Source organism: Odocoileus virginianus, chromosome 2 (genome assembly GCF_023699985.2).
Source record: "Odocoileus virginianus isolate 20LAN1187 ecotype Illinois chromosome 2, Ovbor_1.2, whole genome shotgun sequence".
Lineage (NCBI taxonomy): Eukaryota > Metazoa > Chordata > Mammalia > Artiodactyla > Cervidae > Odocoileus > Odocoileus virginianus.
The window spans coordinates 36,576,979-36,600,085 of record NC_069675.1 but is presented as its reverse complement, the minus strand read 5'-3'; the positions used below and the strand labels follow the sequence as shown (position 1 = coordinate 36,600,085).

Below are 23,107 nucleotides of genomic sequence, written 5' to 3'. Positions count from 1 at the left end.
GAAAGAAGAGCGAAGGGGTTTTGTCACTAGCTAGCAGTCTCTGCCTCAGTGCAGAAATTAGAAAATGAGTACAGTTGACCATTGAACAAATCGATTAGGGGTACGAGCTCTTTGACCAGTCAAAAACCCATTTGACCCTCCTTCTACTCTGGTTTGGGTGGACTCCAGGAGCTGGTGATGGACAGGGAGGCCTGGCATGCTGCGGGTCATGGGGTCGCAAAGAGTCAGACATGACTGAGCAACTGAACTGAACTGAACTGATACTCTTTATCTGAGGTTCCACATCCATGGATTCAAGCAACTGTGAACTGTGTAGTACTGTTTAATTTACTACCAAAAAATGTGCATATAAAAGGACCCAATAAGTAAAAACTCTTATTGTTCAAAGGCCAACTATACATTCTTTAAGGCAATGGAAGTGTTCCATTAGGGCAGAGTACAGTTTTCTAACTCCTGGAATCTTTTTCAGTTTCATTTGTTTTTCTCTATATCCCTTCTCTTTACCATACTGTTTGTGTTCAAGAATAAGTAGGAACATTACTTAATTCCACATCCATATGTATTCATTTTTAATGAGAGCAAATCACCTTTTCAATACCTATCCATTCAGTGGATATTTAAGGGTCTACAATTGTCTCAGTCTACTTGTTTACTTCTTATCCAGGGAAGGCAGAAAGAAAGAAAACTATTCTTTTACTGTTAAAAAGAAAAAAGGTTATCAGTACTCTAAATGTATAAGAAAAACGTTCATGTGCAAATACAATTACTCTGGGCTTCTCTCATGGCTCAAACAGTAAAGAATCTGCCTACAATGCAGGAGACCTAAGTTCCATCCCTGGATCAGGATGATTCGCTGGAGAAGGGAATGGCCACCCACTCCAGTATTCCTGGCTGGAGAATTCCATAGAGGAGTCTGATGGGCTTGAGGTCAAAGAGTCAGACATGACTGAGCGACTAACACACACACATGATTACTTTAATGTTATTTTTAGTAACCAAACAAATGAAAACATTTTAAACAGTACAATAATGGGGGCATTTAAATTATGGCACACCTATACAATGGAATATTATGCAGTGATTAAAATGTTTAGAAAGAGATTTTTATGGAGTGGAGAATATTTATGACATAGTGTTAAGTGGGCAATGCATAAAGGACTATCTCAATTACATAAATATATGTATGGAGAGAAGAAGCACACCAAATATTAACTATAGTAATTTCTGAGATAGGCTCTAAAGAACATTGTAGTCTCCTCTCTGTGCTTCCTTATATCTGTAATTTATTTTTTTTTAAATTATATTCATATCAAATTAAAAGTTTTCTTTTTAAAAATTAAAGCAAATTCAAAGAAGCCACAGAAATTTTGAAAATATGATAGGTAATCACAGATGGAAAACTCAGCAGTGGCTACAGAACTGGAAAAAGTCAGTTTTCATTCCAATCCCAAAGAAAGGCAATGCCAAAGAATGCTCAAACTACTGCACAGTTGCACTCATCTCACACGCTAATAAAGTAATGCTCAAAATTCTCCAAGCCAGGCTTCAGCGATACATGAACCATGAACTTCCAGATGTTCAAGCTGGTTTTAGAAAAGGCAGAGGAACCAGAGACCAAATTGCCAATATCTGCTGGATCATCGAAAAAGCAAGAGTTCCAGAAAAACATCTATTTCTGCTTTATTGACTATGCCAAAGTCTTTGACTCTGTGGATCACAATAAACTGTGGAAAATTCTTCAAGAGATGGGAGTACCAGACCATCTGACCTGCTTCTTGAGAAACCTGTATGCAGGTCAGGAAGCAACAGTCAGAACTGGACATGGAACAACAGACTGGTTCCAAATACGAAAAGGAGTACATCAAGGCTGTTTGTTGCCACCCTGCTTATTGAACTTATATGCAGAGTACATCATGAAAAATGCTGGGCTGGAAGAAGCACAAGCTGGAATCAAGATTGCCGGGAGAAATATCAATAACCTCAGATATGCAGATGACACCACCCTTATGGCAGAAAGTGAAGAAGAACTAAAGAGCCTCTTAATGAAAGTGAAAGAGGAGAGTTAAAAAGTTGGCTTAAATCTCAACATTCAAAAAACAAAGATTATGGTATCTGGTCCCATCATCTCATGGCATATAGATGGGGAAGCAGTGGGAACAGTGGCTGACTTTATTTTGGGGGGCTCCAAAACCACTGCAGATGGTGATTGCAGCCATGAAATTAAAAGATGCTTACTCCTTGGAAGGAAAGTTATGATCAACCTAGACAGCATATTAAAAAGCAGAGACATTACTTTGCCAACAAAGGTCCATCTAGTCAATGTCATGGTTTTTCCAGTAGTCATGTATGGATGTGAGAGTTGGACTATAAAGAAAGCTGAGTGCCAAAGAATTGATGCTTTTGAACTGTGGTGTTGGAGAAGACTCTTGAGAGTCCCTTAGACTGCAAGGACATCCAACCAGTCCATCCTAAAGGAGATCAGTCCTGAGTGTTCATTGGAAGGACTGATATTGAAGCTGAAACGCCAATACTTTGGACCACCTGATGTGAAGAGTGACTCACTGGAAAAGACCCTGATGCTAGGAAAGATTGAGGGCAGGAGGAAAAGGGGATGACAGAGGATTAGAAGGTTGGATGGCATCTCCAACTCAATGGACATGAGTTTGGGTAGACTCCAGGAGTTGGTGATAGACAGGGAGGCCTGGCGTACTGCAGCCCATGGGGTCCCAAAGAGTCAGACACAGCTGAGGGACTGAATTGAACTGAACTGAACTGAATCACAGTCAAGCTATATAAACCTACCTAAGCAAAAACTGGACAGTGAAACTGAAGGTTCAGTCTAAAATTTTGGAGGTGGTTACCACAGTCTTCCATATGAGTGCCTGTTCAATAGTAGTAAGAGCCTACCAGTCCTATTAATTGAGGACTATAACATCTTAAAAAGCAGAGACATTACTTTACCAACAAAGGTCCATCTAGTCAAAGCTATGGTTTTTCCAGTGGTCATGTATGGGTATGAGAGTTGGACTATAAAGAAAGCTGAGCACAGAAGAATTGATGCTTTTGAACTGTGGTGTTGGAGAAGACTCTTGAGAGTCTCTTGGAATGTAAGGAGATCCAACTAGTCAATCCTAAAGGAAATCAGTCCTAAATATTCATTGGAAGGACTGATGCTGAAGCTGAAACTCCAATACTCTGGCCACCTGATGTGAAGAACCGACTCATTAGAAAAGACTCTGATGCTGGGAAAGATTGAAGGCGGGAGGAGAAGGGGATGACAGAGGATGAGATGGTTGGATGGCATCACCAACTCGATAGACATGAGTTTGTGTAGGCTCTGGGAGTTGGTGATGGAAAGGGAAGCCTGGCGTGCTGCGGCCCATGGGGTCGCAAAGAATCAGACACGACTGAGAGACTGAACTGATAACATCTTGGTGACCTACATGCTTCAAACATTACTTTCACCACCAGACACATCCACAACTGAGCATCACTGTGGATGTGTCAGGTCCATCAGTGCTGGTAAGGGAAAGACAAAAGGCTGTCCTGAGGCCAGAAAATCAGACCTCGGTAGATGATTGGCATAACAAAGCCAAACCTACTAGTAAAAGAGAATTTGGGGAAAGGCTGGACTTTGGCTACACAAAAGCAAAGCAAGAGGTCCAGGCTTTGAACAAGTTGATATAAAAGGCAAAGTTAAAAAAAAAATAAAAGGCAAAGTTGCAGGAGCAGTTTGGATTTAAAAGTGTTATGTGAGGGTCAGGAGCAAGGATTCAGGTGCCAGGAGTTCACATTAATCTCCTAGGATGGAATTTCGTGCCTCAGGTGAAAATCTAAGGCATGCCTGCAAACATCTTAACAAACAAACATCATAGCTTACTGTTACCAAATTTTTCCAAGAAAGTTACTTTTTAATTCCTCGATATTTCAATAGTAATGATGATAACATTTCCTGAGCACCTTATTGTATACTTTTGACTGTGGCCCTTACTGCACTAAATGCTTTATATGCTTGCAGATATTATCTCATTTTATGACATGAGCATTTCTATCCCATTTGAAAGATGAAGAGACTGAATCTTGGAGAGGGAAACTGTCCAAGTCACAAAGGTAGAAAGTGGTGGTACCAGGTCTGCAACCCAAGTCAGTCTGACACGAATGCTCACATGCCTAACCACTTCATTACAGGTCAGTGGTTAGTTCCCTGTGGCTATGGATATTTTCTGTGCTTCTTTTTTTAAACATATCAGTAAACCAAAAATCCTATCTACCGGGGATGAGGCTAATAGAAACCATAGGTGAGTAAAGAACATTAAGATCTTCGGTGCCTGTTATTAAATACATATATGTGTGTGTGTGTGTGTGTGTGTGTGTGTGTGTGTGTGTGTGTGTATTTATGAGAGTTAATTTGGAAAATAAGGAAGTCTCCTCAGCATTCCTAACATTACATCATAAGCTCTGAAGTTGACTCTTCTTTATCTCTAGCCAAGGTAAATAAGGAAGAAATGAAAAGTTTATACTAGAGATGGCTAAGAAACCATGAAAATTAGCCCAGATTCAGGAAGGATCTAAATGGAATAAGTAAGGTATTAAGCAATTAAGATTTCTGTTTGAAAACACAATGTACAGCTCTTATGTAATTCTTCTTTGGATCACTGAATTGTACCTTCTTTAGACCAAACATCCAAAGAACAGTAAAATATGAATATAAAAAAGCCTTTACAGTACAGCAAACATTTCTGTGGACTGAAGCATAAAATCAATTGGGCAAAGCTGAACAATGAATAAAAGAGTAAATACGCTCTTCTTTGCTTCTCAGAGATTTATGTAGCACTGTTGAATATCAGTTGCAACTTAATAACATGCTTAGTTTTTTTCGGTTTTTTTTTAATGTGTCAAGATTTGACATGTTTTCTTCTGTTAAGTGAAAGTTCATGCAATTAGCTGTGCAGAAAGCTACAAACATGGTCAGACCACTTTACCTTAGCAGAGGTAATTGTTTGCAAATCATCAGAGTGTATACACTCCAAGTGTTGGTCAAATCTAGCAGACCATTCCAAAAATAACCATGGGCTTCAGTAAGTATAATTTACTTCCTCCTGTTCAAAAAAAAAGAAAGAAAGCTTAACCCTTTAGCAGCAATTCTCATCCTTTTCCCAAGAGATGCTTTAAATACTCTGGGATGAAACTTAAGTAAAATGAAGTCAAGTAAAGTGAAGTGAAGTGAAAGTCGCTCAGTAGTGTCTGACTCTTTGCGACCCCACAGACTGTAACCCGCCAGGCTCCTCTGGTGGGAATTCTCTAGGCAAGAATGGAATTCTCTCCATGGAACTCTCCAGGCAAGAATACTGGAGTGGCTTGCAATTTCCTTCTCCAAGGGATCTTCCCAACCCAAGGATTGAACCTGGGTCTCCTGCACTGCAGGCAGACTCTTTACCATCTGAACTACTAGGGAAGCCCATGATCATCTTGGAGGAGAGTCAAAATCAAACATCTACTCAACAACAGCAAAGAAATTTTGGATTTGTTTTGTTTTTTTAATGATTTGAGTGCCAATCTGAAGATTTCATTTTGAATTCACTGCACTGATATCAAGATACACTTTATATTCTATGAGTGTGCTTAAAGGAGGGTGGGTTAAGTTTGATGTCAAATAAACTGAACTAGAGGATAAATAAAAAACAACAAATGCAAAATTATGTAACACAAAGTTTTTCAGCTCTGCCAGATACTTCTGTAGCAAAGAAGGTATCCCAGCAAGTCAAATGCATGCCCTGTTATCTTCACAATAGCTTCAATAATGAGCTATTTGGTGTGGAAGCAAGCTTGGGCCCTGGCTCTTGACAGTTTTATAGCCCTTGGTCAAAGTTTTCAACAGCATTTGGGCAGGCATGACTAGGCAGCTAGATTACACATACTTCCACTTGCAGATACACAGTATTTACTTTACAGGGTGAGCCAGTAAATCAGCTGACCAATTAGGCCACAGATTCTTTGTGCCTCATGAAAGTTAAGCAAAGACTGAATATAAAAATCTCAGAAACGCATGTAGACTGGACTTTCCTTTAATGTGTCTTCATATAATCTCCATGAAAAAGAATGTCAATGACCAATAATCTTCAGAACCACTTCAGTGTAAAAAAGAGAGTGTCTCTCAAGTGAAGAACTCTAGCTCTTTGGGTTTATGGAGACCCACATTCAGACAGTAGATAGGATCAAACTTCAGAAAAGAAGGCAATTTTATAAGAAATCTCCAGAACTCCTCTAAACCCCACTGCTATTTGGCCTGTCATTCAAGTACCTCCACAATCAATTTTCCAACTTTTTTACCAATATTTCTATCAATCAATTCTCTCTTCTAGCCAAATTGATCTTCCCATGGTCCCCTGAACATGTGATATGCACTGCTATCTTGCTGCCCCATCTTGAACCGTTGAACACCACTTAGAACATCATCATCCTTGCCCAGCTAACTGTAGGTCACTTCTACTCAAGTGGCTGCCATACTGCAAATTCAACAAATCTAGTCTACCATCAAGACTATATTTTTATTGAACTTCCATCACCAACACCAGCATTCTTATATATCAATGAGGCTCAAAACCTTGGACTCACTTTTGAGTCTCCTTCTTCTTCCATATATCCATATTTACTCTTCCAAGAGCCCCACAGCCTGTGGATTCTAGCATTGTTATATTTCTTGCAAATAACCACCTGCCTTTTTCAATTCCACTGCCAACACCCTTGTTCAGGCCTATTTGCTCACCTGGGCCATTTAAAAACTTTCCCACTGTCCTCCCTGTCTCCAGCTTCTCTCCCTTTAATCCAATCTAGTTACCTCAGCCAGATTAATCTTCCTAATTTCAGCTCAAAGTCACATCACTTCTCTGTTAAATACCTTCAATGGCATCTCATGGCCTTATAAAGTTTAATTTAGGAGTTGACCCCGAGAGCATTCCCCAATAAACTTTCTATACTGAAATCTTTATCTCAGAATTTATGTTCAGGGAACCCAACCTAAGATACCCAAAGTGAAAGAAAGTGAAGTCGCTCAGTTGTGTCTGACTCTTTGCGACCCTGTGGACTGTAGCCTACCAGGCTCCTCCGTCCATGGGATACTCTAGGCAAGAATACTGGAGTGGGTTACCATTTCCTTTCTCCAGGGGATCTTCCCGACTCAGGGATCAAACCTGGGTCTCCCGCATTGGAGGCAGATGCTTTAACCTCTGAGCCACCAGGGAAGCCCTCAAACACCTTTCATATCTTTCACTTCTGTCCTTCATATAATGCCTACATTCCAGTCAAACCAGGGCATCTGCCATCCTTAAAGACATCCCATGCATTATCACTAACCAATTCATTCACAAAGTATCTACTGAATATCTAAAATATCCCATGCTCTAGAAGAGGTTTTGACAAATCTAAATGGATACAGACAAGTGAACAGGCCATGAGAATTCAGTATGAACACTGATTTTCCAGCTGAGAACAGAGGAAGAGCAAGGGAGAAGAGTGTGCTATCTCAGGAACATTGTGCACAAAGTCCTGAAGATGGGAGAACTCATCTGGGGAGTCCACAAACTGCAAGAGCACTTCAAAATGACTGAAGCTCAGGGAGCTTAAGTGGTGGTAGCAAGACATGAGGCAAGAAAGGCCGGCAGGACCAGAACAAGAAAGAACAGTAGCCTTATTTGGGGATCTTGACACTGTCCTTATGGCAGAAGAGAGCTATTAGAGAGCTTTAAAGTAAGAAAAAAATGATCACATTTTTGCTTTAGAAATATTTCTCTGCCTACATTGTAAAGGAAAAATTAGCTGGAAGAAATATTGAAGGCAGGTGGTTACTGTAGTCATTCAAGTAGAAGATAATGGAGAGCTGGCCCAAGGAGGTAACAGTGGAGACCAAGAGACATAGACAAATTCAGGAGATATTCAGAAACTAATATAAAAGGCGTGATGATTTATCATATGGAGGGTATTAGGGAAGGAGGAGTCAAAGATTAAATCATGTTTCTGACTTAAATAACTAGATGTATATTATTCACTGAAAAAGGAAACACTAAGGAAGATACATAACTAGGAAGAAAAACAAGGAGTTCAGTTTTGGCCATGCTAGATTTAAGGTACTTAAGTAACAGTTGGATATGTGGGTGTGTACAAAAGACAGTTAGTTATATAGGTCTGACTTGAGAACGCAGTCTGGCTAGAGGCACAGGTGAGGCATCATCAGCCTACATTTGGTCATAGAACCTGGGGGTGAGACTGAAAAGAGCTGTCAGAAAAGCAGAGAGAAACTCAGCGGAGTGTGGTGTCATGAAACCAAGAGAATATTTCAAGATAAAGCCAAAGGTCAACAGTATCAAATAGGCAAATAAAGTCAGGACCAAAAAGATTGCCCCCTGACTATAAACACCTCTGTGCCTTTGCTCAAACTGTTCTACAACTAGAAACCATATTTCTTTCAAGGATAGTCTCAAATCGCCTCACATTTGCGTGGTGATTTACTGAACATCACCACATGTTACCTCATTTACTGACTAAGATTTCGAGGGTTAAAACCACCTCTTATGTATCTTGGCATCCCTCTAAGCTCATTAAAATGTGAATGCAGTAGGTTCAGAAAAGGAACCAAATTTGCAGTGAAAGCTCCATGAAAAGAGGAGAATCTATGCATGGGAAGAGCTGGTCCACAGGCCAGAACTATTGCTTGTCCCTGTCAGCAAGACGGCACAGCTAAGACAAGTCTGTGTCCACACAGACAAGTCATGAAGCTTTGCCCTTGATTGTTTAGAAAAAGATATGGTCATTATCCTTATATGCAAACTTACTGAATGAAATGATGGTGACAAGCTCATCCTGCCTTTTCACCATGACAATAACCTCATGGACCAGGTTAGTGACAGATCTGGAGCAAAATATCCACAACCTCCAGAACCTAACTGACCTCACTCACCCCAAAAGGGAGGCCATGTGTAGACAAGGATAGGGAGGCATTTGTCTTCTGACTGTTCTTTTTCCCGGAGGGCAAATATCTACAAAGGAAAACCTATTTGAATAGGTGCAACTGCCAGCTTCACTTACCCCTTCATAGTTAATGAGCCTATTTTGTTTTATAGGTGCTTCAAAAGAGCTGACAGAGAGGAGACAGCTCTGAATGGAAAACACGAAGCAACTTGCTGAGCTCTCATTGTGAGGTCAACTGCCTGCCTTCTTGTGCCCTCGAAGACCTACATTTAAATGATTCCCTTTTCAAACACAGAGCAAAACCCAAAGGAGAAAAGAATTCTCATGTTTCAGGTGTCAACAAGGCAGCTTGAGGGAGATGCAGCCACCAACACAGTAACAGTTAGAGCAATAGTGATGTGGCACATGTTTTTAAGACATTCAGCCTAAACTTCCAAAACTTGCGGCTCAGCAAGTTGCCCTCCCCCATCCCTGCCTACGCAACATTCCTCTTAAGTTCTCAAGAGGCCCTGGCATTTAGAACACTGGCAAATATTTATTCAATACCCAGAAAAGTACTTTAAAAAACAGTGGGTCCTTGATAGTGGTAACATTCTACACTGGTAACAAATAACCCTTTACGCAGTACCTTTTTATAAATGGAGAAGACAAGAGTAGTGAAGATAAAAGTTAAAGGTGAAAAATTCCCAGCAGTTTCTGTCTGGAATATGTTGCCTAAAGAAAGTTCAGCTCAGTAAGACGTTAGTCAATGCCTATTAGTATTCAGCACCACAGGAGTTTGGGTGGTCCCTTTTTTTAATCAAGTCATGTTGTCATTCAGCACTGCCTCTATATTAATATTGCACATAATATTGCAAACTTCACTTCTGGATGTCTGTACCCCTTATCCTGTGGTTTCCATTGACATCCCTGAGTGGCTTAAAAATAGACGATCCACCCAGCCTATAGGTGTCCAAGCAGGCATGGCATCATTAACGTGGGACCAGCCATGTAAGGAGAGAATTTCAGACAGAAGAAAGAGTACTACGAATCTGAAGCTTAAGAAGGAAATTAAGGATTTAATCCAATGCCAGCATTTTACATGACTTGAAACATTTTTAAACAAGCCAAGACATGAGACATGGTATTTCACCAAGGTCACGTAGTTACAAGTATCTTCTCAAAATTAGTTATTCTCTTGTGCCGCCACTGTTTTAATACCTGTAATACTAGATTCCTATCACAACATAATAGCTTCCCTGGTGGCTCAGTGGTAAAGAATCTGCCTGCCAATACAGGAGACATGGGTTCAATCCCAGGGATGGGAAGAGCCCCTAGAGAAGAAAATGGCAACCCACTGCAGTATTCTTGCCTGAGAAATCCCATGAGCAGAGGAGTCTGGTGGGCTATAATCCATTGGGTCGCAAAAGAGTTAGACACGACTTAGCAACTAGACAATAACCACATAATAATATGAGTAGCTACCTTTATAATCTTAATAACCACACAGAGCCAACAGTTAACTAACAGGCCTTCCGGAGTAACACACATAGAGGGATTAAGAATAATTTAGGCAGAAAAGAATATTCTCCAAAGACAACTAAATGTTAAGTTGTAAAGAAGGTTATTTGTAATAGGCCAGAAATGTTTCACCTGTAGCTAGAAAAATAATAACAAAAAGAGGTGGAATTTTTTAGGTATATTAACACATCTAACTCTGACAATAATCCTACGGAGCAGAATTATTATTACTCCCATTTTAGAAGTGAGGAAACCAGGGCTCAAAAAGGTTAAGTAATTTTCCCAATTGTTTCCAGGTTCTATAGCTAATCAATGAGAAATCAAAGAGTTAGATCTAAGCTGTCAAGCTTCAGAGATGGTCCTCTTAACAATTATGCTGTACTGACTAGACTTAATATCAATCAGTTCAGTTGCTCAGTCATGTCTGACTCTTTGCAATCCCATGGACTGCAGCATTCCAGGCTTCCTTGTCCATCACCAACTCCCAGAGCTTGCTCAAACTCATGTCCATCGAGTCGGTGATGCCATCTGACCACCTTATCCTCTGTCGTCCCCTTCTCCTCCTGCCTTCAATCTTTCCCAGCATCAGGGTCTTTTCCAAGGAGTCAGTTCTTCACATCAGGTGGCCAAAGTATTAGAGTTTCATCTTCAGCATCAGTCCTTCCAATGAATATTCAGAACTGACTTCCTTTAGGATTGACTCGTTGGATCTCCTTGCAGTCCAAGGGACTCTCAAGAGTCTTCTCCAACACCGCAGTTCAAAAGCATCAATTCTTCAGCCCTCAGCTTTCCTTATAGTCGAACTCTCACATCCATACATGAACACTGGGAAAACCATAACATTGACTAGACAGACCTTTGTCAGAAAAGTAATCTTTCTGCTTTTTAATATGAAATCTAGGTTAGTCACAGCTTTTCTTCCAAAGAGCAAGCATCTCTTAATTTCATGACTGCAGTCACCATCAGTAAGACTTAATATACACAACCAGAAACAACATGCATAAGATTGATTTAATTTTTTAAAGTTTTATTCTATATACAAAATTTAAGATTCTTCTACTTTTATATAGATCTTAGAACTGTTGATCTAAGACAGTAGAATAATACAATATCCCACAGTTTTCAAGCTGTCCTCTCCACTGATGTGTTGCATTTCATTTCACTAGCTAATGTTTATAACTAATTAATATAAGACTGCATTCAGTTTAAGAACTAAAGGTATGGACTTATTTTAACATTTCTCAAGAAGGCAGACTTTTTCTCTAAAAGATTGCCTTTTTTTAAACTAGAGATTTAGCACCTCTATCTTTTGGTCATCATTCCTAAATTGTCCCAGTCCTCATAATTTATTAGTGGAAATTATGCTTGGTTTTAGAATAACCCATTGCAGATTGTAAATGCTATTACTTTTCACTAAGGGTAAATAAAAGATGTCAATTGTTACTACATATTTTATCAATAAGAAATTAACTGTAACTACTAGTGAGCCCACTTTTTGAAACAAAAAGCCTTAATTTTTTTAATGATCAAAATAGGAGATGGCTTCTCTGTCAAATATTTATCACGTACATTTAAGCTGATCAGAATTATCCAAAATGTCAAATTATAAATCACTGTCAAAAAACAACAAATTAATTAATTTTCAATTTACAAAATAATCTGAGTAATTACAATTCAATAGAATTTGTTGAATATAATGTGACTGGTCAGTACCAGTAACAAACAAGCATCCATGTTATTTATAGGCAGAAATAAAAGGGTTACTTATTGATTAAATGTAGAAGATCAACTTCTTTTTAGCTCTTCTTCTCTAAGTAGCCCATGGGTCTCAACAGTTCATTTTTTCTCTCACTTTTCAAATAAGATAAAGTAAAAATCTGATTTCAAAAAAAATTATAAATTAAGCATACCAAGCATGGCATCTTACTTTAGTAAGATAAACATGATGAACAAGACAACATAATAGATGCTCATGAGCTATACCTAAAAATTAAAAAAAATAGGTCTAAAATAATTCTGCACCACTAGTTTAACTACATTTTTAATGGAGAAAGACACAGTGTAGTAAATTTCACTAAATCATTATAATTCTTTAACCAAGTTTCTACATAAACTTGTAGTATTTCTAATTTTTTTATTTTATTTTTACTTTCTATACTATTTTCATTGTGATTACTTCTTTTGGGGGTAAGTTTTGCAATGAAGCTTATATCATTTATGAAATTTCTATATACATCAAATGTTACTGATTATACCTTCAGTCATTCCAAATTTTCTTTTCGAGACCATCTTTTTCACACCAAGTAAAAATTTTACCATCTAAATTTTGTCAGTATTTTATTCTTCTGTTAAATTTTGTAAATAACACATTTTATAATGTGAAGTTTTAATAACTGTCATTGTTATTTATTATTGATTCTTTACATATATAATATTCATTATGATCTTGATTAAAAAATAACTGATTGCTTTGTTGGTTCATGATAATGAATAATTTCTCTCAGATAATCCAGTATTGACCTAATTATTAACAGTCAGCCAGCTGTATGGTTTGTATACTTCTAATCACCTTTGTATTCCAAGAGCTAATTGTCTACATCCTACATCATTGACTGAATTATCTTGATCAATTTGTTTAACCTGATGACCTGGCTGTTTCTGTTTTCTAATTTATAAAATCAAAGTTATAATAGTGTATTCCTTATAAATTGCTATGAGAAAATACATGCAAACCACCTACAACAAAGTCTGACACCTAGAAATCAATAAACACAGCTATCATACTTTTCACTTTTGTTATTAGTGTTAAGTAAAAAGCAGAAGGGTCAAAATGCTGTTGATATCAATGTCATGGAGTCAAAATGGTAAGATCAAACAGGAAAATCAAAACATGGGATCAAAATATTCTGTTTTATTTACACCTAGTACCTAACTATCTTTGAAAGAAAGAAGAAACTTTCATTATTATATTCTCTACATAATTTAGCAACCATTTAACTGTCTTAGGAATGACCATATTTAGTTCATTTAAGTAAAAAATAAAATACAACACTATGTAATTCATAGCAAAGACTGCTACCTCCTAGTAACTTCTTTTTGGCTATAACAACTGCTCACATTTCCTAAAAATTACAATATGTGTATTAATTCACTTCCCTGATATATATAGAGGCAAACATCCTCAGTGAAATACTAACAAAACAGAATCCAATAACACATTAAAAGAATGATACAATATGACCAGGTGGGATTTATCCCTGGGATGCAAGAGTGGTTCAGTATGCTGTTACTGTTGTTGTTGTCGTTCAGTCACTAAGTCGTGCCCAACTCTTTGCAACCCCATGGGCTGCAGCACACCAGGCTTCCCTGTCCTCCACTATCTCCTGGAGTTCAGTATAAGAGAATCAATTAATGTGATACCCTACATCAACAGAACAAAGAATTTAAGTCACGAGATTGTCTCAGTAGATGCAGAAAAAAAGTGTTTGACAACAATCAACATTCTTACATAATAAAAACTCTCAACAAACTAGGAATAAAGGGAAATACCTTTACATAATAAAGACTATGTATGAAAATTCCATAGCTAACATCATACTCAATGGTGAAGAAATGAAAATTCTTCCTCTAAAATCAAGAATAAGACAAGGATGCTCACTCTTACTACTTCTATTTAACATGGTACCAGAAGTTCCAGAGCAACTAGATAAGAAAAAAAATAAAACACATGCAAATTGCAAAGGAAGAATTAAAATTACCCCTGTTTTCAGATATCATGATCTCATATACAGAAAACTCCAGACATTTAAAAAAAAATGTTAGAACTGATAAAGGAGTTCAGTAAAACTGCAGGATACAAAATAAATGTACAAAAAACCAGTGGCTTTTTTTTTTCATTTATTTTTATTAGTTGGAGGCTAATTACTTCACAACATTGCAGTGGGTTTTGTCATACATTGACATGAATCAGCCATGCAGTTACATGTATTCCCCATCCCGATCCCCCCTCCCACCTCCCTCTCCACCCGATTCCTCTGGGTTTTCCCAGTGCACCAGGCCCGAGCACTTGTCTCATGCATCCAGCTTGGGCTGGTGATCTGTTTCACCCTAGATAATATACATGCTGTTCTTTCAAAACATCCCACCCTCGCCTTCTCCCACAGAGTCCAAAAGTCTGTTCTGTACATCTGTGTCTCTTTTTCTGTTTTGCATATAGGGTTATCATTACCATCTTTCTAAATTCCATATATATGTGTTAGTATGTTGTAGTGTTCTTTATCTTTCTGGCTTACTTCACTCTGTATAATGGGCTCATTTCATCCATCTCATTAGAACTGATTCAAATGAATTCTTTTTAATGGCTGAGTAATATTCCATGGTGTATATGTACCACAGCTTCCTTATCCATTCGTCTGCTGATGGGCATCTAGGTGGCTTCCATGTCCTATCTATTGTAAACAGTGCTGTGATGAACATTGGGGTGCACGTGTCTCTTTCAGATCTGGTTTCCTCAGTGTGTATGCCCAGAAGTGGTATTGCTGGGTCATATGGCAGTTCTATTTCCAGCTTTTTAAGAAATCTCCACACTGTTTTCCATAGCGGCTGTAGTAGTTTGCATTCCCACCAACAGTGTAAGAGGGTTCCCTTTTCTCCACACCCTCTCCAGCATTTATTGCTTGGAGACTTTTGGATAGCAGCCATCCTGACTGGCGTGTAATGGTACCTCATTGTGGTTTTGATTTGCATTTCTCTGATAATGAGTGATGTTGAGCATCTTTTCATGTGTTTGTTAGCCATCTGTATGTCTTGTTTGGAGAAATGTCTGTTTAGTTCTTTGGCCCATTTTTTGATTGGGTCATTTATTTTTCTGGAATTGAGCTTCAGGAGTTGCTTGTATATTTTTGAGATTAATCCTTTGTCTGTTGCTTCATTTGCTATTATTTTCTCCCAATCTGAGGGCTGTCTTTTCACCTTACTTATAGTTTCCTTTGTTGTGCAAAAGTTTTTAAGTTTCATTAGGTCCCATTTGTTTATTTTTGCTTTTATTTCCAATATTCTGGGATGTGGGTCATAGAGGATCCTGCTGTGATTTATGTCAGAGAGTGTTTTGCCTATGTTCTCCTCTAGGAGTTTTATAGTTTCTGGTCTTACATTTAGATCTTTAATCCATTTTGAGTTTATTTTTGTGTACGGTGTTAGAAAGTGTTCTAGTCTCATTATTTTACAAGTGGTTGACCAGTTCTCCCAGCACCACCAGTGGCATTCTTATACACTAATAGTGAACTACCTAGAAAGGAAATTAGGAAAACAATCACATTTTCATTTATACCAAAAGAAATAAAATATTTAAGGATAAATTTACCTAAGGAAGCCAAAGATTTATATACTAAAAACTGTAACACATTGATGAAGAAAATTAAGAAAGGCAAAAACAATGGAAAGACACCCATATTCGTGTATTGGAACCTTAACACTGCTAAAATATCTGTACCCAAAGTGATCTACAGATTCAATGCAATCCTTATCAAAATCCCAAAGACAATTTTTATAGAAATATAAGATACAATGCTACAATTTATATGGAACCACCAAAGGTCACAAATAGCCAAGTCAATTCTGACTAAGAACAAAGGTTGAGGAATGACTTTTCTGATTTCAAAATAGATTATGAAGCTATAGCAATCAAAAAAGTATGGTATGAATATGAAGACAAACAGACCAATGGAACAGAATAAGGTCCAGAAATAAAATTACACAGATATAGTCAACTGATCTTCAATAAAGATTTTAAGAACACACAATGTGGAAAGGATAGTCTTTTCAACGAATGACTTTGGGAAACTGACTGTTCACATTCAAAAGAATGAAACTGGACCTTTCTCTTACACCATTTAAAAAAAAAAAACAACTGAAATAGAAACCCCAGAACCGTAAAACTCTTAGAAGAAACATAGGGGAAAATCTTCATGACATTGGTTTTGGCAATGATTTCATGAATATGACACCAACTGCACAGGCAACAAAAGCAAAATTAAAAAGTGGGCCTCATCAAATTAAAAGACTTCTGTTCAGCAAAGGCAACAATCAACAGAGTGAAAGGCAATCTATGGATTGGGAGAAAATATTTGCAAATCAAATATCTGATAAAGAGTTCATCTTCAATAGACACAAGAAAATCCTACAATTCAATAACAACAACAAACCCACTAATAATTTGATTTCAAAAATGGGCTTAGCCCATTTTTAAAACATTGTAAAAAAAAATTATGTTTTATAGTAAATGTCACCTGTCCAATGGAGGCCTGGCATGCTTTGGTTCATGGGGTCGCAAAGAGTCAGACACGACTGAGCGATTGAACTGAAGTGAACTGAACACCTGTCCAAAAAAAAAAATATGGGTGAAGGACTTGAGTAGACATTTCTTCAAAGACATAAAAACGGTCAACAGGTATACAGAAAAAGTGAGTGTTCATCATCACTGATCACCCAGGAAATGTAAATCAAAACCACGAGATATTATCTGATACCTCTCAGAATGACTATTATGATAAAAGACAATAAGAATTGGTGAGGATATAGAGAAACTGGAACAGTTGAACACTGTTGGTGGGAATGTAAAATGGTGTAGTCACTGTGGAAAATATTATGAAAGTTTCTCAAAACCTTAAAAATAGAATTACTGTTATGATTCAGGAATCCCATTTCTGGGTATACATCCAAAAGAACTGAAATTAGGATCTCAAAAAGGTATTAGAACTTCCATATTCATTGCAACACTATTCACAATAGCAGAGGTAGAAATAACCTAAATGCCCATTGACAGAGAATGGATTTTTTAAATGTGGTATACACTTACAATGGAATACTCTTCAGCCTTTTAAAAAAAGGAAATTCTGCAATATTTGACAACATTGTGGGCCCTTAGGACATTATGCTTAAATAATCCAGGTACAGAAAGACTAAAGGGAGTAGGAAATGGCAGCCCACTAGAGCATTCTTGCCTAGAAAATCCCATGGACAGAGCCTAGAGGACCACACTCCATAGGGTCACAAAGAGTTGGACACAGCTGAGCAACTGAGCATAGAAAGACAAATTTTGCATGATTCTACTTATATGAGATATTTAAAATAGTCAAATTCATAAAATCAGAGACTAGAATGGTGGTTACCAGGGGTTAAGAGAAGAAGAAAATGAGGAGTTTTTAATCAACAGCCATAAAATGTTAGCTAAGATGAATATGTTCTAGAGATCTGCTGTATAATATTTGTGTCTATAGCCAACAATAATGTATTGTAAACTGAAAATGTGTTAAGATGGTAGATCTCATGTTAAGTGTTCTTCCATTAATAAAATAAAACAGAAAACATATCTCAGTTTTAAATGCTTGAGGGCTTCCAATAATTCACAGGGTGGTTATTCTAATAACAAAATAAGTATTTTTGACATGAAAGTCTGATCACCTTTCCAACCCTCTCCCCAAAGCATTTTGATGGCTCCCCATTGTGGCTCAGATGGAAAAAAAATCTGCCTGCAATGCAGGAGACCTGGGTTCGATCCCTGGGTTGGGAAGATCCCCTGGAGGAGGGCATGGCAACCCACTCCAATATTCTTGCCTGGAGAATCCTCATGAACAGAGAAGCCTGGCAGGCTGCAGTCCACGGCACTGCAAAGAGTCGGACAAGACTGAGTGACTAAGCAGAGCCAGAGCCCCATTGTTCTTAGAATTAAAGAACATGGCCTTTGAGCCTCTGGATGATCTGGGCTCGGCTGCCCATCTTCATATTAGCCCTTCCTGCTGCCTCATCCTCACTCTATTCCAGATTCCCTGTCCCTCTCTTTCCCTGTCCCCTGTCACAGAACTTTGGTACTTGGCCACAACCTCTAGGCAATGGCTCACCCAACTCTTCAACCAAGTAACTCCACTTCTTCAGATCTCCTCCCACCTCACAACTATGTCAAACCCACCTATTTTATGCTCTAATAGCTCCATGTACTTCCACTTTTTAACTCTTACTACTGATATCATTTTGAATATATTTGTGTGATTATGTGATCATCTGTCTTTCCCACTGGATTTTAAACTCCATACCTGGTTTTACTCACCATTGTTCACCACTGTTAAGTGTGCCTGGAACAGAGTAGGTGCACTGTGAAACAAATACACAAATGAACTGCCTTGACAAAATAAGCAGATTTTAATTGATATTTATCAATTGTGATAAATAAATATGTAGTCTCCCAATATGTAGTTCCCATTTGGGACACATTCCCATAGAGGAAGCAGGTTTTTCACCCTGAATAAAGCCCTAACCACAGGAATCTAAGGGGAGAGCACGAAGAACTTCAGAGATCAATGACCTCTAGTTCCCCTGGGAGGGATTAACGTTACCATACAGGTGGGGAAAGCCAGGAGGTGCTACAGCAAGACATGTTAACTGCATTAGGAGTTATTCTTGCCACAGCTACTCTCCTTTCTGATAGTTCCTCTCTTCTCATGTATTATAAGGGTTTCTGACCATCTGACAATATTGATCTTTTGACCTCTCTGAAAAGAGCCAAAATTTTTTATGGCTTGGAAATTGTTTCATCTGTTTTTCAGCTCACCATAACCTAATTTCAAACTATAATATTTGAAGGAGAATCTAAACATGCAAAAAAAAAAAAAAAAAAAGTTTACATGATACACAAGTCTCAAGAGTTTCTTTTCATGGAATCATGGTGTCCCAAGAGTGGAATGGACCTACAAGAGGTCATAACCCATCACCTTTCACACCTGTAACCATGAGTCACTCCAAGCTTCTTTCCTGAGTGTTCCCTTAAGCTAGGGCAATCTGTCCCACATAGTTTAAGGAGATTTGGCATAGAACTTCATGCAAGTTCTGTGATAAAAGAGCAAAGAAGGTTATATCTCTCTACAAAGATGTAGAGAAATAGGAAGAGATGGAGCAGAAAAGGGAGGATATGTGGAAACAGGAGCTGGGAAATGAATAACAGGAAAAAAAAAAAGAATTGGGGGAAAACTGAAAATTAAAAAAAATTCTGGAAACTTGCACAAATTGAGATAGCCCAGGATATGAGTCAGAGAGACTTGATTTTTTAAAAAAAGACAACCAAAGAAAAATAAGATAAAGATGGCTTTGCTGTTTTTGTTGTTGTTGTTCTTTTAACATAAGTTTACAGTTACTAAATGAGGCAAAATTAGAATTGTAATAATGTGCTATATGTGAGGGAACTCAAATTTTTGAGGTAAAAAATGCAATCAGCCAAGGCTATGTGCAAATCAGAAGAAAAGATTCAAGATGTAAGATGCAAAATAAACATACGTTACATCTGCTTTTTTTTTTAAAGAAATCACATTGAACAGCTAAGATTCCTTTCAAAATGTTTAATATTCCTTCTCTTTACCAGCTTCCTAACAGTGTGTTCAGCCACATATCCCAATGTTAGTAGCACATAAACCTTTCATAAAAATCAGAAATAAATATATATATATGAACACAGGAGGTTCCTGATATTGGCAAGACTCCAATTCAAATATACTCTTAGGCGAGACCCACTAACATTAAGAAGCCAATTTGGTCTTAGTTCAGTAATGGAGAAAGTTCTACTAGCCTTGGTTTCCACGTACTAGGGTACTCTCTATAAGGAGCAAGATGTCTCCAACAGATCTTCAGAATTCTTTTATGCGATATTGCTGCAAGGTATGTAAACTCTTTCTACCAGTCTACAACAAGGCAGTAACTGAAGTATCAGAAGATGGTGAAAATTTGGTTCACTGTATTTTTTACCAATAGCAGTGTAAGAGCTTAAGAAAGAATATACTATTCATGAGTGTGAAATCTACAGCAGGGAAGCCATCTCTTAGGACAAGGCACTTGCATGCCGTCAAGGACATGCAGCTCCTCAGGAAGACCTAGTGCTGATCAACAATAAAGCAAATAAGGGCTCTGTCAAAACAAACAAACAAACACTCTTTGAAAGGGACAAGGTGCAGATCATATAGAATAATCTTAGCTGAAAAATGTCAAGGAGGCACAGTAACTCCCTTTCTGCCAAAGGCTGACTCCCAGGGAGGGACTCCCAGAGCAGTCTTCAAGTCTGTTGACTTGTTTTTTCAAGCTATTAATGCAACTAGCAGCTACATTGGTTTGTTTTGTTGTTGTGACATGGTCTCCATAGATGTGCATTGAAATTGTGCCCAGCTGCACTGAAGCCAAGAACCATGCAATCTGGAGGTTGTGCAAGCAAGATTACAAGGCTCCAAGGTATCCAGTGCCTGCGCTGCTCATCTCTTCCACTTACCTCGAAGCTTGGCTTGTCCAGCCTGGGCAAGGGAATGCTGCACTGGGACCAGATCCAAGTGCTTTAGGAAAGTGGCTACATTTACAGGGAAGGAAGAGAGTTTTATCTTCACATCAGGGCTTTATTTGCATGCCTAAGGAATGGTCAGTTTAACCAGGATCAGTTTAGTGCCTGTTTGTTTTTAGTTGTCCTTCTTCCTTTTTGTACAGAGCCCAACGTTCTTATCTTTAGTCCTCTCAGGAGTCCATTACCCTTATGTTTTCTTCATCCTCTGGCCATCTCAGGAAATGTATTTGCAAGAAATAACTTGATCAATTCATTTATACCAAACTTAGAAAATAAAAACACAGGCAGAAAAATACAGGGCATCCAGGTAAATTTGAATTTCACATAAACAATAATTATTTTTTAGTGCAACCATGTCTCATCCAACATTTGGGACCTATTTATATTAAGATTATTTACCATTTATTTGAATTTCAAACTTAACATCTGTCCTATACACTAAGTAAGTAAATGACCACATGAAAGAGTAAATGGCTTATAATGTTTTTACCTCTCCCACGGCTATTGTCTGAATTTTAACTTAGGGTTAAAGTCCTCATAGCTCTAACTAAATTTGTAATTAGGAGACCTTAGCAACAAGCTAAAAGAAAACCATATTGTACCAGGTAAGCAATCACTTATTATGCCCAGCCATAAGGAGTCACATTTTCTAAAATTAAAAGATTACAACCTAGAGGCAGAAAGCATCACTTGATTTTTTACCTGCTGGTACTTAAGGCTACTTATCAATGTTTATTTCAAATCAGACAATGTGATTGTTCACATTAATTGGTATTTTATTCTTCTAGATGAAGAGAACACAATTTAAAGATGCAAACCTCTGCACCAAAATATCTGTTCTCACACTGTCTTCCAAGAACTGGAGACACACATGGTATTAGCTGAACATCCTAGCCTTAGCTCATATCTTATCAACAAAGACATTACATGCCATGCTGCTGCTGCTGCTAAGTTGCTTCAGTCGGGTCCAACTCCGTGTGACCCCATAGACGCCAGCCTCTTCCATGGGATTCTCCAGGCAAGAACACTGGAGTGGGTTGCCATTTCTTTCTCCAGTGCATGAAAGTGAAAAGTGAAAGTGAAGTCTCTCAGTCATGTCCGACTCTTCACAACCCCAGGGACCACCAGGCTCCTCTGTCCATGGGATTTTCCAGGCAAGAGTACTGGAGTGGGGTGCCATTGCCTTCTCCAGTTACATGCCATATCTATCAACAAAGCCAAGCATGAATACACATGCTTCAAGTTCTCAGAAAACCTATAGTTAGGGTCAGAGAAAAGGAAGATATATGAAATTGATGGTAATCAAAGAGAAAATAGGAAGGAGAATTGATAAAAGAAAGGAAATTAAAAATACAAATACCGAAAATGTAAAGGGAGTGAAGAAGACTCTTGGACCAACCCCAATTATCTAGAATAGCTGGCTACCTCCTGGTGTGAGTTAAGTTCTGGGAAGAACCCTGTGGAAAATACTAGAGATAACCTCATTTAACATCTGTTCCAATCTCCTTCTGCAATGCCTTCCTATGTATTACAGAGGCTAATAAACAAAACTGCCTTTTTCCACACTTTCTTGTAACTAGGGTTCTAGATATGATATAGGCTCCATTATTAGATTCACTTTCGGAATGGGAATTCAGACCCTGTAAAGCAAGGAGAGACTGGACATGAGGTATCATTCTGCTGCTGCAGATGGAGTATCAACTCCCCAGTTTAGCAGAAGTGGTTTCCCGACCACAGCTTCTCCCTTTGACAGGCACCATCCAGATCAAGACAAGTACAGCAGTTTCTATGACGATTCAGTTGTGATGTGGCCTCAGGATTTGTTTCTGGAAGCTCACCAGCCTAGATTCTATTTCTTCTACCCACAGACCAGTTCTGTAGACCATTGAATACCCTGTCATTAATACATTTCAGCTTAAGCCAACTAAAGTGGGGTCTGTTCTCTGCAGCTGAGCACTAACTGAGACAAGCTGCTACTACCAAAATAGCTACCTCACTAGCCTAATGGTTCTCAACTTGGCAATGTCTGGAGACATTTTGGGGTCACGTATAAAAGGAAGATTACTCTTGGCATCTAGTGAATAGAGACCAGATACTACTAAACATTCTACAATGCACAGAACAATCCCCACAACAAAGAACTGTCCAGTCCAAAATGTCAATAGTGCCAAGATTGAGAAACCCTTCCCTAGCCTAGAATCAAATTTGAAAGTTTATCATTTAAAATATAGTATTTGCCTCTTTCTTCCATCTTTCCATGCTGCCATAATGGTG

General features: G+C 38.2%; 1 long non-coding RNA gene across 2 annotated transcripts in view; it reads right to left on the bottom strand.

Moving 5' to 3' along the window:
- LOC110147518 (uncharacterized) overlaps positions 1–23,107 on the bottom strand; it is a 445,714-nt gene that overhangs the window by 270,686 nt on the left and 151,921 nt on the right. Inside the window, exons 7-8 of one of the 2 annotated variants that reach the window (XR_011492090.1) lie at positions 18,569–18,612; positions 16,752–16,840 (exon numbers count right to left, since the gene is read on the bottom strand). The exons of the other annotated variant lie outside the window; for it this stretch is intronic. This is a non-coding gene — a long non-coding RNA (uncharacterized lncRNA). The remainder of the gene's footprint in view (positions 1–16,751; positions 16,841–18,568; positions 18,613–23,107) is intronic. 2 annotated transcript variants of the gene reach the window in all.